Genomic DNA, 16,518 nt, shown 5'->3' with positions numbered 1-16,518 from the left:
TGAACAACAACAATCTCAAGGTATTATTAATTATTCACAGGCAGAGGAAAGAGAGATGTATATTGGTTCTAGAAGATCTCGTGCACAACGTGAAGCCATGGAATACCTTTATAGGGGTTCAGTACAGGATATTAAGGAGGGTTGCATGATCACAGTGCTAGCAGATGGAGATCCCAATGGCTATCCATTCTGGGTTGCTAAAGTTATAAAGGTCTTTATAGAAAACGAGGATGTTACAAGTGTTGAAGTACACTGGTATGCCACAAATACACACCCATTCAATGGTGTATATAAGCTAGAGATGGTAGTTGACAAAAAAAATGGCAGAAAGAGAAAAAGAAAGGGTACGAATATAAATCGTCGCCGCATAGACATATTGAAATTGGAGGATGTTGACATACTTGTTTATGACTTCAATTTAAAAAAGAGAAGAACTCTTCGCTTCAAGACGATAGAGATTCTGAAAATGTTGTTACCAGAAGGAACAATGTTGAGATGGGAGTCTGCTAAAACCAATCGTAGATCAAGAAGAATTTTGAAACCTGAAATGATGGGCATGCATGTGGACTCAGATGGGGCACTAGTTGATGAAAGAGAAGAATATGGAACATCTTCGTCAACATCCAGTCACTCATTGAAGATGTGAATTCTGATGGTGTGCAAGAAAATATGAGTGATTTTGAATAATTGTTTAAGACAGTTTATCTAATTGATGTCTGCATCGTATCTTGAAATAAAATTTTTGATTTTCATATGGTGTTTAATGAGAAGTTATGAGTCATTTTTATGTTGTTGGATCATTTTACTAGCATTTTTTAAAAATTTTGAAGATTGACCTTAAAAACAAAATCATCATTCCAGTATAATCACTTTTTCATTTTCAAGCTATATTTTGCACGAAAATTTTGTTTTCACTGCCATTTCTAAAACATGTTTAAAATTGTCCCTAAAAGAAAAAAACCATCGTTCCAGTATACACACTTTTCGTTTTTAGAACTGTTTTTGATGTTTTTTGGCCAGAGTTCCCGTTTTGAGTTTATATTTCCCGTTTCAAAGTTTACATTGTTCATTGCAACCATGGAAGATGAAGCCTAGAATTCATAGAAGTAATGCCTACCTATAATATCAACATTTGGCATGTATCTTGACTCTTGAGCCTTTCTTACTAGTGAAGAGAGTGGGGACACGATTTCATTGGTCTACCACTTAGTCAGCGGCCAACGAATATGGTAGTTTTCATTGTCCATATGCCACATGGACATATTTTATTAGACAGAGGACAACGAAAATAAACACTCGCCATTGGTTGGGGTGAACAATGTCTCCTCACCCTAACTCCGCAGTGAAAAACGTCTTCAACGTAATTATCATGGACACCATAAATAAAGCACAAACCAAAGAGGGACAACAAGGGATAACACTAAAACCATTGATGATGTTAATAACAGAGTGTAGAAATATGCCATCACATCATACTGAGAACTTCTAGATTAGCTTAACTTAATAAATAAACTCAGCTTAAGACAATGGCTAAGAGTAAGACCTAAGAACTGTAATTATGATGGACACCATAAATAACAAGCACAAACCAAAGAGGGCTTACAAGGCATAACACTAAAACCATTAATGATGTTAATAACATAGTGCAGGAGGATGCCATCACATCATACTGAGAACTTCCAGATTGGGAAAATTTTCAGCACATGTAATGACTTATAAACTACTTCGTCCACACACACATAATTAGAAGGAGAGTCTTAATGTAGAATCATACTCCAACATAAAGATAAGCCACTATATGGATGTGGAATTAGATTTCCAACCATGGATGCTTAAGATAAATCCAAATGAGGTTTTAGTAGTCAACTTTGCATTCCAACTGCATCACATGCCTTATGAAAGTGTGTCTAGAAAGAACCCATGTCACCGGCTTCTACGGATGTTGAAGTCTCTCAACCCTAAAGTAGTCACAGTAGTAGAAAAAGAGGTTAACACTAATACTACACCTTTCTTCCCCTGGTTCATGGAAGAATTAAAATATTACTCATCAGTGTTTGATTCTCTATATGTTACACTTAAAAGGGATAGCAGAGATCGTATGAATGTTGAAAAACAATGCCTTGCCTGAGACACAGTGAACATAATTTCTTGTGAGAGAAAAGAAAGGATTGAGAGGTATGAAGTTACAGGAAAATGGAGAGCTAGAATGACTATGGCAGGCTTTAGTGTGTATCATCTCAGTGCTAATGTTAAGGACACAATTAAATATTTGCTCTGTTAATCATACTGCAATAGCTACAAGACTAAGGAAGGAGTAGCTATGTATTTACTATTTTGGATGGTTGGACAAAATTCTTACTGCAACATCAAGAAGCAAGGACTGTAAGAATGTTCTTGTGCGAGAAATTCTTACAATTTGTCAATACCATTGCATAAAATACATCTGACTTTCATGTGTGTTAGGGAAGAGTTTAGAAACCTAACAAAATAACTTATTATAGGGGTAAACCATGAAACTAATTTAAGGAAATAGTGGGTTTTACCTATCCTGTTCAACTAGGGATAATAGTGATAGTTATTCATTTGTATTTTTCTTCCTTATCCAAGTAGAGAGGAAAATGATAAGGCTTGCTAACTAACTAAAAAGTATTGGATTTTTTTCTTACGACCTTGAGTATAGAGTCTCATAATCAACTGGACGAAAAATCAAGTCTATCTTTCAAATGCTTGAAACAAGACTATATCATGGATATTACAGCAATAAATGAAATAATTCCAGGCTATAGAAAGGTAGCATAGCAGTAACATACTTGAGTTTTTGGGGTGCTTCAGATAATCTTGTCCTAAAGATAGGATTCCAAGTTTTTTACAGATTTTAATTGGCAAAGCTAGATCTAATTTTGGAACCATAGGTATCATTTTGCACCAAATCTTCACCAAGCATTTTCGTTGGACTCCCTAAAGGAGTCTCATTTTCTGCATCTAGCGAGGGATAATTAGGCAAGGTCTGGGTAAACAATCCCAGTTGGTGTTAAATATGGGATAGAATTAATGGATTATGCTTGCAATTAACACGTTCTATTCATCCTTTTGGCCAATATGATGTCAAAGGGGATGAATTGGATGAAATGAATCACCTCCTATGCTTGGGAGGGGTAGGGAGATGTAACGGGAAAGAAGCGAGGTGGGGCCTCTTAAACACTGGCATGAAAGCTTTTTGCATCAACTAAAGCATCAACACCTGTTGTCTAGGATGCAAACAATCATACACAGCTAGATCAATAGCACTGATTTTCCATGCAAACTTTCAAAGAGAGAAACTGGCAGTTCAGATTAGGTTACAAGACCTCCTTTTATAGCGGACAGAGGTAACCCAGGAATGTGGCAAAAGCTATCCACTTCAGTGAGATTGCAACGATAATCAGAGAGCGCGGGAGAGGCATATGGGGGAGAGATCTTCACGGTCGTTATAGCCTCTCACTTCCACTATAGCCAAAAAATTCAGCTAAGGAATAGATTCATTTACATTCAAGGAGTGCAGAAGGATATAGTAATTTGACTATCCTCACCTTCTGTTGTCAGGTGAGCCCTCCGTCCTCACTTTATGGAAGGTCCATATAAGTTGTACTCTTAATATTCTCTTTGGATAGGAAGAATAGCCCACCGACAACCAACTCCTTCCTAATCAATTGGTTGGCTCTGATATGGGTAATCCTAATCCTCCATCTCCAGCTCCTCCACCAACTAACTCCTCAACATCTCTTTCTTTCCAAAGATTTCCTAGGGTAATGATACAAAGGTAAGATTCAAGTTGTTGTTTCATGCATGCCATGTCATTAAGTCTTCCCTATTGCCCCAGTCCACCATTCATTCAATGGTTACAACACACCGTATATCTATTGTTTCTTCAGTGAATGAGGTTAGTATGAAGGCTGTACTAAGTATTGGGGGCAAGGTGGGACAAAAATGGATAATAAGCTTGACCACCAGACGCACAAATAGGCATATATTAGTAGGGTTTAAGGCTTGTTAAGGTCTATCGAGTGTGCATGGATGAGGTGTGTGGTATGGAGATTATATGTGCCTAGTCAAAATAAAGAGCTTCTCTCTTAAATCTCTAATGGCGTGCTTGGACGGCCTATTCTAGCTAAAACTGCAAAAATATATCATGAGTTTTCCTCTACGTTGCTATATTTTCCAATCTTAAAAACCTTAAGAAAACCTGTAAAGATTGTGGCATTGTGTACGCTTAGCCTCTAAAAGCCCTAGCTTTCTATCTTCTTATGTGTAATTTGAATAGAACACCAGAAAATACGAGAATTATCAATTTCCATTCTCCAAAAACTTTGAAATGTGCATAACAGAGACAACAATCATTCAAGGTCTTAAACAATTATTTTCTTTAGTACTGTCATTTCCATGTTATTTTATTGTTCTGAAGGTATCATGAAATTCTGGTCAGTGACTTGAGCTCTCGGCCTGAAAAAGTGGCTCAAATCTTGGGGACGCTAGCAAGCAAGCCTATGAGAGTGATTGTGGGTTTCTGGACACTTTCATGGCTATAACATGAGAGAGAATGATGCTTAAATTGTCCAAATGCTTAGTGGGACCCAAGGGAAAGCTATCTGAAATGTTGGATTGGTTCCTGAGGGTCCTAATGCTGAGGTTGAATGTCTGTATGGTGTGTTTCCATCGATTCCACTTCCTTAATGTGACTTAGCAGGTCGAATCATATCATATTTTCCGTTTATGGCATGTTTACCCCGACTAGTTGGTTTCTTAGGTAGATGTGGGAGGAGGGTATTACACATGTAACCTAGATATAATGTGACTCTAAAATAATCTTGGCACACTCACTTGAAGGAACACAAATATGTCCTAGATAGCACAACAATCCATTGTGAAGGTGGAAGCCTTGAACTAGATTTCCATCCATTAACACTTTCCGGGTGATAGTGTATTCCAAGTCATTTCATATATATATGAACATCTATAGGTATCGTATCCACAAGAGTTGAGGATTGTGCTTAATTCCACAATCAAGGGCTATTTGAGGAAATATGCAACATGATTGGTGTTACCCTTCTTGTATTTAATTTTCAAATGCAACTGTTGAAGGTATGTGGACCATTTCTGAAGGAAATCATTCTAAAACTTCCCCTGTGTTTTTGTAAATTAAAGAGGTTGGTGATCCTTGTGGATGATTGTCTCCTTCCCCAGAATATAATGTTTCCATTGCTAGCAGGCCTGCACAATATAATACATTTCCTTATCATAAATGGGGTACCTTCGAACAATACCAAAGAGCATATCACTATGATAGGTGACTGGATGCCCTTTTTGAGTGAGGAATTCACCTTTTTCATACTCCAAGGAGTCTATATCAATATCAAATGGACGTTGCATGTGTTATCACTCAGATTTTTTCCTTAGAAGTTATCAAACAAGGAATAGTCTGAGGTAACCACAAACCTAATCTTTTAGACTCAGGTTCCAGCCAACCTAAGTCCAGAGAGGGCTCTCTCTTTATGATTTAACTTTGTTTGAATAAAATTTCAGGCTAGTTCTTAGTGTTCATGATTGTTTTGTTTTGATTGGGTGGTGGAATTAAGAAAACAGATCGGCAGAGCAAGTATTTAGGCCATTGGGCTATGGAGTCAATTAAGAAAGGAATAATTGGATCTGATCAATCACTAAGGTAGGAGTTCACAGGGTAGGGTAGCACAGAAAAAGCAAATTTGCAGGTTCAAATGAATGAAGTAGTCCTAACTAGCGCAAAGGGCAATGAAGGATACTTAACCGGGATTGAGATGAAGTAAGGAAGGATGATCAGTAGCAAAGGGCAATGAATAATCCTTTGCTATGGACCACAGGGAGGAAAACTACGAAAGTAAGGGAGCAATTGAGGATTCCTAGACCAAGATAGTTTAGAAGAAAACATATAAAAAGAAAACAGTTAAAACAGAGAGCATTTAAGCTAATTCTGAGATATCATTCCTTGTTTACTTTTAAGATTTCATAAGATACACATATGAATATTCATAACATGAAGAGAAAACAATATTTAAACATGAAGATATAATACTTATTTGTTCCAACTGTGCACAAGAATCTAGTGAAATGTTGTTAGCTTTATTTCATATCCAGCAAAACTAGTCTACTCTTGAATACAAAAGCTCCTTGGCTCAATATAAAATGTCTACAAAAATGTATTTTAATCCACCCTAATTACTATTTATACAAAAATTAATAAAAAATATATAATAACCATATGAGAATTATTCTAGGAAACAGAAAATATCTTCAACACGAAGATAGAGACAGATGGAGAACAGTTTTCTTGTTGTCCCTTTTGCTGTGACTGTGTTGTCTGTTGTAGCTCACATTAGGCCCTTGTAGTTGCTTTGTAGCTATGTGCTGGAATCACTTTTTATCTTTTACCTACTGATACTCTTTACCTGTTCTTCTTTGATCATGTTTTACCTTTTTTACCTGACAGCCATGTTTTACCATATAGATTTACTACAGTAACTTACAGTAAATCAGTTAAATTTTTCCACCATTCACTGTCAGGTAATTTCATCCTTATCATTTTCCTATAAAATTCATCAGCTTCTATGTACTTGGGAAAATTTTGTTTGCTTGTGAACAAGTGCTTAACTTCATGTTCTATGTAGACCAGATTCTCAAGGCCATCATAAAGCACCTTTCCAATGGGAAAAGACTTCACCCCTGAAGTACTAGCTTGGCTTTTTTCCAGCTTGTTTAACTTATCAATATAGTCTTCCTGGGCCATCAACTTGTCATGTATTACCATAGGACTGGGAAGTCCTTTTTCTCTTAAGATGCCATAGTTTAGCATGAAGCTGTCAATTTCTGCTTGGATGCTCTGGCAACTTTTCTCTAGATTAAGCATTAAGTTTCTTTTAGTGATAACCTTTTTGATTTATATGATTGTTGTAGTTATGTCCTCTATTTCGAATTCATCAAGCTGATATCTATTTTTTTGTTCAAAAAGGTAATCAACTGATTGGCTTCTTCGGGTTTATTTCCCAGTTCTTCCAATGTGTTGTGGATTGCCTCTGTAGCCATTTTGACTAATTATGTTTGCTCAAAAATAATCTGAATAGAAGGCCAAACATCATTGATGGAATCAATGATTTTGGCCCAAAGGATTTCTCTCATGTCTCCCAATGGTTCTTGCAATGTTAAATCCTTCTGAAGGGCTTTTATCCTTTCTGCCATCCTTAGGTTCCTCTGAGTTTCTTCTTTATGTTGTATTTGTACAAGTTTACAATTGGTTTCTAAACTCGACACTTGCTCTCTGAGTTTCTTGAGCTCAATGGCTTGGATACTCATTTCTTCCATGGCCTTGATCAATTCTGCAGTCTTCTCTATTGGTATCTTTGTACTGGTTGATGTACCTGTGCCTGATGTAGTACCTGTCACTGGCAATGTTGTAGAGAGTGGAAGTGTATGTGCCAAGGTAGCTGCCAAGGTGGACGATACTGTTGTGGAAACTATAGGTATTACAGTCTGAGTAGTGGTGGCCAACTCACTCTGCTTGGACTGTGTCAAGTTATCTAATTCTTTCTCAGTTTCCTTCAATTGTTCATTTAACTTAAGGACTAGGTCCATAAGTTCTTCCTCCTTCTGTGTTTCCAACACTTCAACTGTTTGAGGATGATGAAGAGGAGGAACCTTGAGCTGATTTTTTAGTGCAGCTATGTCATCGATTTTCTTCTTTATAAGCTTCTCTGCTGCTTTCACATCCTTGGGATCATGTCCCAGATCTATGACCAAGTCCTCCAAGGACTTTATTCTAGTGTCTTCGGCCTATGAAGAGGCATTTCCCAATTGGAATTGTGTTGAAATCTTATTTAGTGAATTCTAGAGTTAGTGGGTTGTTATTGCCTTGCTGGTCAAGGTGGAATAGACCATTTACCCAGTTTGTTTATGCAACTCAATTTGGTGAATAGGATGAACATCCTTTTCCAACACCTCAAAATCTATTTTTAGGTAGTCTGCCATTGATTTAGCTTGCTGTATGGTTGGCTTGAGAAAGCTCATCTGGATTTTACCCTCTTTTATATCAAAGGCTAACATTAGCCTTTTTTGGTTTGTTGGATCCATCTTTAGATAATGTGCATAGCTTTTCACCTTTAATCTCACATTCCTTGCCTTGATTTCCTTATACTTTTCCTTGATGTCCTGGCTTTGTCTAGTGGGAGCCTTGAAAGAGGATACTTCCACACTATGTTGCCTTTCCAACATTTGAGTTTGAGATGTGGAAGGTTCTTCTGTCCCTCTTAAAGGAATGGTATGCCTAATTTCTGTCCTTTCTACTCCTGAAGTTCATGTTGTCTCTTCAGTGTATTCCTGCTCCAAATATGGATTTAGCCTTCACCTCTTAGCATAGTTTTGGGCAATAAGCCTACTAGAAGGAGTGGCCTCATCTCTGTATCTCTTAAGGTTCCTCTTGTCATTAAGAGGAGTCTACAAAATATGATGATTTCTCATGATTTTCTCAGGTTGAGCAAGTTCCTCTGAAATTTCAGGTGGTTCAAATTGTTCTGGCTGTTCTGAAAGCTCCGGTTGCTTTGATGGCCCTACTTGATCTAAAGACTCTGGTTTCCCTGATTGTCTTGCCTCTTCTACCTACCCACTATGGCCTTGTGCTTGTCTCTGAGAGTAAGACTCTCCTGGAACCTGCACAAAGGAATCCTCATCAAGTCTTCTATCTAAGTCTATTAATACATTATCAACAACAACCTTTGTACTATCCTGATCTATCAAAGTCCCTTCCACCCATTCAGATTGATTAGCATATTGTTCTATTTCTGGGATCCTGTGGTGGATGTAAGGAGATAGTTTATTCTTTTGTCTCCTATTATGAATGAAGCTTAAGGGGTCAAAGGTCCACATGAAACTCTATTTCAGTTTCAACCTTTGGAGGATTTATTCTGCCTCCTTTCCTGCTTCCCTATTGTTACAAATAAATGGGCCCAACTGATCCTTTATCCTGAGTTGGGCTTTCTTCTTGGCTTTTACAAAGTGCACCTCATCTGAATTGATCATTTGCCTATAGTACTCCAGAGAAAACAATCTCATGGGGAGGTATCTAGGCAATTTGTAAGGTGGCAATTCACATCCATAGATTTGGATTTTAGTATGGTTTTGGTACAAGTACCAATCCCCTACTTTGTATTGCTTTGACAATTTTAGGACCCTCCTGATATCTGCACTGATTCTAGGTGGAGGGCTTCCTAGTAGCATGGTTGTCACAGGGTAAACAAAGAGGTCAATGAAATCTATATAAGAGTATTGGGAATCAAACTGATGAATCAAAGAAGTCTAGAAGATCATTGATCTGGGGTTTCCTATGGTATCAAGATTTTGGAGGGCAATTGGAAATCTATCAATTTGATAATATAGGAATAAATGATATAGGATTGAGGAATACTTAAACACTCTTTCATTTTCTAATCTCATGAATTGACCATGCATTTTTTCAGCAATAAACTTGGCATAGTCAAACACGATGGTTGGTGGTTGGCCAGGAGAATAGATGGACATGAAGGATATTATGATTTCATCAACAAATTCACTGGTGGTGTAGCCCAGTACACCAGATATCATGTCTATGATGTCTCGGCTGAGGCTGGAGAATATTTTCCATAGGTAAGGAGGAGAGTCCTTTGGGGTATACTGTTCTTCTCTGATGAAGGTCTGGAACAACTGAGCTAGTCTGATTGATGTAAGGGTAGGGTATCTATTCAACATATCTCTAATGGAAAGGAGAGTCAGACCTTGGCTTGGTTGTAATTGAAGCATTTCATTAATAGATTCAGTAGTGATGGTAAACATAACAACATGGTCATAGGTTCTCACTGCCCTTTGGATGGGATCATAGTTCATGTGATAGTAATGTATAATCTCTGGGAATATATGCACTCTGGGGAATTGGTATTTGGGTAAACCTGATTCCCACAGTCCAATTTGGTCTTAATTGTTCAAGTATTATTCTCTGTATTTGCATAAAAGTTTCAAAGGGGATTTGGAGACAGAGGTGTCTTTAATCTAGAAATCCTTGTCTGCAAGTGGGAGATGGTCTAAATCTCTGTGAAGAGTCGTAATGGGCATGATATTAAATGCAATTGGGGCACCCATCCTTGGTTCTTGTGGATTCAAGGATGGGGGCAAAGGGTTTCAGAGAAATTGGGATGAATTGGTCTATTATGGAGTATTTTAAGACTACCAGGCCGCTTAATTTACTAAATTACTTAGTTTTTAAAGAAATTTAGATCTGGTTCGGTAAGAGAAACGGTTTTCTCAGTGGAAATGGGGTAAATACCTGGTTTTGACTATTTTAATGGAGTAATGGTGCTGGTGCACTGTTTGCAGGAAGCGCACAGGTCTGCAAGGTGGTCTGGAGTTCAGCGGCTTTGAAAAGTTGACAGTTGGTAGCAGGTTGACAGTTGAACATACTCTATGATTTGCACGGGAGTCAGAAATGTTCGTTTCACGATAAAAATTGCAAAAACTATAAGTTTTTTGGTTTTATGTGTAAAGTCAATGATTTTGGTGGGTACATTGGGAAAACGACAGTTGGCGCCAACGGGGGATGTGACATTTTGGTGTGTAACAGAGGTAGTAAGCAGAGGCGGTAAGCGGAATCCATCGCACTACTTTTTTGGATAATTTCTTTTGGGGCGAGGCTGCCCGATGCCATTCATTGGGTGCCACGTAGTGGCGGGGTGAATATTGAAACCACTCACATCGGGCAAGTAAATGTCAGCCTTCAGAGGCCGCCTAATATGAGCATCGACTGTTGGATTTGAAGGGGTCAGATCGCATGGTGATTGGGCAGTGATTTGATCAGGGAGTTAATGGAGGGGCCCGATGGGATATTACCTACGGATTAGGTAGGCTTAATGATGTCGGGGGCGATTTGATTGGTGGAACAGGTTATTAATTAATCACTATTTGATTAATTAACCCTTTTTTGTTTGGTGGAGGGTTATGGTTCTTAATTAGTCGTTGATCGACTAATTAATCCATTTAATTAAGATACTAATGAGGTTTATATTTCAAACCTCGGGGCGGGATTTTAACATAAGGATTTTTATTTATAAAATATGGGAAGGGTTATATTTCTTTTTTGGGAGTTAATATATAAAGTTAAAGTTAATATGAAATGAAAGCAGAAAAGTAATTTTTGCGTTAAGAATAATGTGTTTTGACATTCATTTACGTATTTGTTTTTGCACATTATAACTTAGGCTAAATTCGTTTTGTGGGTTTTTTGTGGAAAAAGGGGGTTTTATGTAGGGTTAATTACTTTCCCTAGGTAAATGGTGAATTCACCTTTGGAAAAGGGACTTTTTAGGGGAAAATGAATGATTTCAAGGGGATGAATGCTGGTGAGGAGGCTCATAGTACTTAGACCCTATAAGTTATTGGGCCAAGGGTCCGGTCCCTCTAGAAGTCAGAGAAATGCTCTAAGCCCCTTTAACTTAAGGTTTTAGGTACTTTTGACTTTTCTTATGGGAAATTACTAAAATTAAAGGTAAAATGAATGGGGAAAATAATCACTTGACTTTGTGTAAATGTCCAATTATCATCCATAATTTAGCAACTTGTTGATGAAATTAAATGATACGATCTTAGCTAATAATTCATTAGAATTCTGCAACCATGCAACTACTTACCCATCTACTCATCCTACCATTTTTTCTACTCTTTATTAGGGTGCACTTAAATTGGCAAACCCTTATCAAAACATTTTTCTTTCTTTTACAATAGAAAACTATCTAAGTCTATCCTTATTACATCCAAGAGCTCATATTAAACTGTTGAGCTCCTTCTATTTCCTCTACCTATCTATTTATCTGCCAAGATTAAATAGTTTGGTTAGATTTTATTCTCTATCTCCAAGCATGAAATTTAAAACATGAAATAACCAAGATTAAATTGTTTGGTTACCATGGATTGTGGCAAAGGTAACAAGCTACACACAATCATTATTATCCAAAAAATTAAATAGTAGTGGCATTTGGACTTGCACACTTTCATGGTCTTTTTGTTTTTTCATTGGGGTTCATTTTTCATCTTTTTTTGACCTTTTTCATTCTTTTTGTCCTTTGATTTTTCTTTTAGGACATACCCTCTTTACATTTTTTAAATTTTTTGATTTCTTGAATATGGAAAACATTTGCAGAAGGCAAAGGTATGTACATCTTACAGATTTAACCTCAGATATTCAAAAATTATGACGCCTATTGGTATAGGAATATATTGTGGCTCCACTTGGGGATGACATTTCCTGGTGAAATGTCAAGAACTAGTAGATCAATGGCCTTCTGATTTTCTGTGTTTTTACACTGCAACTTTCCCTTTTACTTTGCTACTTTAGTAATACTTACTGACAGTGAAACCTTTGAAGCTTAGGGCCTTCTCTTTGGGCTTCAACTCCAAAATTTACCATCCAATCCAAACTAAACTTTGTGAAGGATATAATATGTACAAGTGATTAGTAAAATTAGTAACTAGGATCTATATAGTGCTTAGGCATTCAACCATTGACTGCTCCTCCTTCTACTTCTGCACCATCCAATTCCTTGAGAAAATAAGCATTATTACCTCTGAAAGCATAAACAATGTAAGGACATTTCCATAGGAAGTCGAACTTCCCATGTTTCCCTTTATCTTCCTTTCTTGAGTCCCATTTCAAGACTTTATCTCCTAGATAGAAATCTTCTACCTTGGTTCTTTTGTCAAATGCTTTCTTAATTCTCTCCTGCACAACTTGTGACTTAATGTAGACTTCCTCCTTGGTTTGTTGCAAATGAATTATCTAGTTGATCCTTCTCTGAATGTCATTTGGCTCAACCTGTACTTCTTGGAGTAATCTAATCACTGGAGTTCCAAAAGAAGATGGGAAAACAACCTCCATTCCATATGCTAGCTGATAGGGACTGATACCAATAGATTTCTTTGTGGTCAGCCTATCTACCCACAAGGCATTTACTAGTTTCTTATTCTAGGTCTTCTTATGATCTTCCAATAATTTTTTAATAATATTCATTAAGCTCTTATTGGAAGACTCAGCAAGTCCATTTCCTTGAGGATAGTAAGTTGTGGAATGGCCAAGGGTTATATGATATTTGTTGCAAAAATAAAACATCCTTTTTTTATTTAAAGGTTGTTGCATTGTCTGCGATAATTTGGTGGGGCAACCAAATCTGGATAGAATGTTAGCCTCAAGAAAACCTATTATGACAATATCAGTGGCTTGTCTTGAGGGTATGGCTTCTATCCACTTTGTAAAATAATTTGTGGCAGTTAAGATCCATCTATGCTGGGCACAGGAAGGGGGTGAATTTCACCAATGAAGTCAAGACCCCACCGTTGAAATGGTGATTCAGTAGATATAGTTTTCAAAGGTAATAGAAGTAGTTTTCCTTTCCCTTCAAAAATCTAACATTTGTGGCATGAGGTTACAAACTTCTTAACATCAGAAAACACAGTGGGCTAGTAAAAACTAGCCCTCAAGATCTTATCAGCTGTTGTCTTCCAATAGAGATGTCCCCCACGGTCACCTGCATGAACTTCTTACAAAAGTTTATCAGATTCTTCCTTTAACAAACAATTTAAGAGGATACCTTCATGATTTTTCCAAAATAAACCATTATCAATTATGCAAAACTTCAAAGACTTCATCTTTAAGAACCTACTTTTAGTCCTGGATAGCTCTGGAGGAGCTTGAAGGTTTTGTAGAACATATATTATGTTAGCATAGCATGGTGAATCTGTAAAGGCTTGGCTGATATGTGGAGTCACCATCTCCTCTTCGTTATCCATCTCCTCTTCATTATCTAGTTCTGCAATGAAGTTTATGTCTAGGGCCTGCTAGTTTGATTCAAAAATGAGCTTAGCCAAACCTTGGCCTTTGATCAATTTTGTAGGTTTAATCTCTAAGTCATACTCTAATATTGTAGCTATCCACTTCCCTCTCTTTCCATCAAGTCCATCCTGTGTTAGAATGTCCTTGACTACAACATTGGGAACATAAGCTACTATACGAGAGTACAAGATATAAACTCTGAAATATTTAATAGCTTTAACCAGAGAAAAAGCCTGCTTCTCCAGTATATTATACTTTAAAGATGCATCTCTAAGAGCTTTACTAAAGAAAGCTATTGGTTGTTCAAATCCCTGATTGTTTCTCTGCAAGAGAACTATAGTAATTGTGTGTTCTGAAGCAAAAGAAAATATGATGAATTCTCTATCAAACATTGGACTGATAAGAACTGGTGTTTGAGTCAAGGCTAGCTTTATATATTCAAAAGATTTTTTAGCCTCTAGAATCCATTTAATAGTCAAATATTTCTTTAACATGTTGTCTAGTAATCTAATTAACTCAGCTAAATTAGAGATAATTTGATCCAGGTGGATGTTGGTGGCCACCCACCTATCCCATTTGGACCCCCATAACTGTCTCTTTCAGCTTTTTCAGTTTCCTAAATTGTAGCACAGTTTACTAATTTTAGCAGTTTTTCGGGTCCTGAACTTCCAAAGCCGTTTTGAGGCCATAAACGACGTTTTTTGGGAAATCTGGGGAAACATCGGTCCACGAACCCATTTTTGCCTCCCAAAGTGGTAGTGCTCAGATAGATCTTTCTAACGAGCTATTGTACGCATCAAACGGAGATCATATGCCAAAGTTACGACCTCGGGAAATTGATGTACCAATTTACCCCAACGGGGCCCACAATTTGGCGTTTCATCTTCTAGGGTTAGGTTTTGGAATGTTAAGGGTTTTCCATTGTTTCTCAACAATAAATAGGCCTTCGAGCCTCATTGTAACACAGTTCAGAGGCATGTAGCCACCACATCTCTTCTTAGAGATAAGCTACCATCGCCCTAGTTGGTTTATTCCCATTTCTGGTTGTAAGCATATTTCAGTATTTTACAATAATGAAATGAAGTATTATTTCCACTGCATCTTTGTGTATATGGTTATCTCTATAATTTTTTGTGTTCCTGTTTAAATCCGAATCAGTGGTATCAGAGCGGTCTGCTTTTTCTTTGTTTTTCTTTGCATGTCCCCAACGAGGTCGGGATATAAGGAGTTAGGGCTTGAACTGGTCGAACCTTTGCAAGACCAGCCTTGCAAATCCCGACGGTCTCCCATGGCGGATGAGAAGAAAGATGAGGGGGCAGGAGATCCTATCAAAATCTTGCTCGAGGAAGCACTCGAGCGGCAAAGGAACGCGATGATGGATAGCTTTGCGCAGATCCTTCAGCGGCTACCCAGAGGTGACGCATCGGCTTCCAACAACTACTCTGGAAACGCCCACCATTTAAGGTACAAGTTAATTTTGAAATCCCAATCTTCGAGGGTCAAATAGATGCAGATGCCGCAGATAAATGGTTAAATCTGCTAGATGGGTATTTTTCTGTTCATGAATTTTCAAGTCGGGAAAAGATTGTTTTAGCTCTTCTCAAAGCAGCCCCCCACGTCAAGGATTGGTGGGAAACCTACCGCGAGCAAAAGGATGAAAGTACAGGCTCACTATTTTCAGCTGCAACCACTTCGAATGACTTCTGGGATGCCATCAAGAAGCAGTACTACCCTGTCGGAAGCTATGAGGACAAATACATCAAATGGACCACACTGCGGTAGGGATGAGACCATGATGTGCCTGGTACTCAAATACCACGGCTGCCTACACAGATACATCCAGGAAGACATGGGGTTCTTGAACATCTCCTCACTCGGCACAGCGTACCGATACGCTGTCAAAATCGAGCAAAAGTTCAAACAGAAGAAGCGATACTTTAGATCAGCAAATCTGAAGCCCAAAGGACAAAACCAAGGTGGAGTGATCCAAGACAACCCGTCGAAGCCGCAAGAAAAGAACAACACCACGAAGCTGAAGAAGGACATAGGAAAGTGGTGTGAGTTCCACAAGAGTCCCACTCATAACGCAAGTGAGTCTCGGACCAAGCAGTCACTGGTGGCTGAGTTGAAGGCTTCCGAATCAGATGCATGTTCTGACCCTGAGCCAGAACCTGACAAGGGGAATTGAAAAGGGAAGCAGATCATTGATGCCGATTCTAGCGCCACTGTTTCCACTGCCAAGATCCAGAAGAGGGGGAGCGTCTTTTCCACTCACAGATGTGGGTGAAGGGGTCGCCGATGCAATTCATTGTCGAAAGTGGCAGCCAAAAGAACCTCATTTCAGTAGAGGTCATGAAGCAGTTGGGCCTACCGACTACACCGCACCCGCATCCGTACAGTATCAGGTGGCTTCACGAAGGACGAGATCTAAAATTTCGCCAGCAATGCCACCTTCCCTACAGCATCAAACCCTTCACAAACGAGGTATTGTGTGATGTTACACCTCTGGATGTTTGTGATGTATTATTAGGCCAGCCATACTTGTGGAGGTGACATGCTGTGTATGAGTCCGGGCCTCATGCTGTCATTATTTCTTTGAATAATTCATTATA

This window comes from Pinus tabuliformis, chromosome 7 (genome assembly GCF_031772625.1).
Source record: "Pinus tabuliformis cultivar Carrire ecotype Pingquan chromosome 7, CPIR1, whole genome shotgun sequence".
In the NCBI taxonomy this organism is placed as follows: Eukaryota; Viridiplantae; Streptophyta; class Pinopsida; order Pinales; family Pinaceae; genus Pinus; species Pinus tabuliformis.
This window is presented reverse-complemented; position numbering follows the sequence as displayed.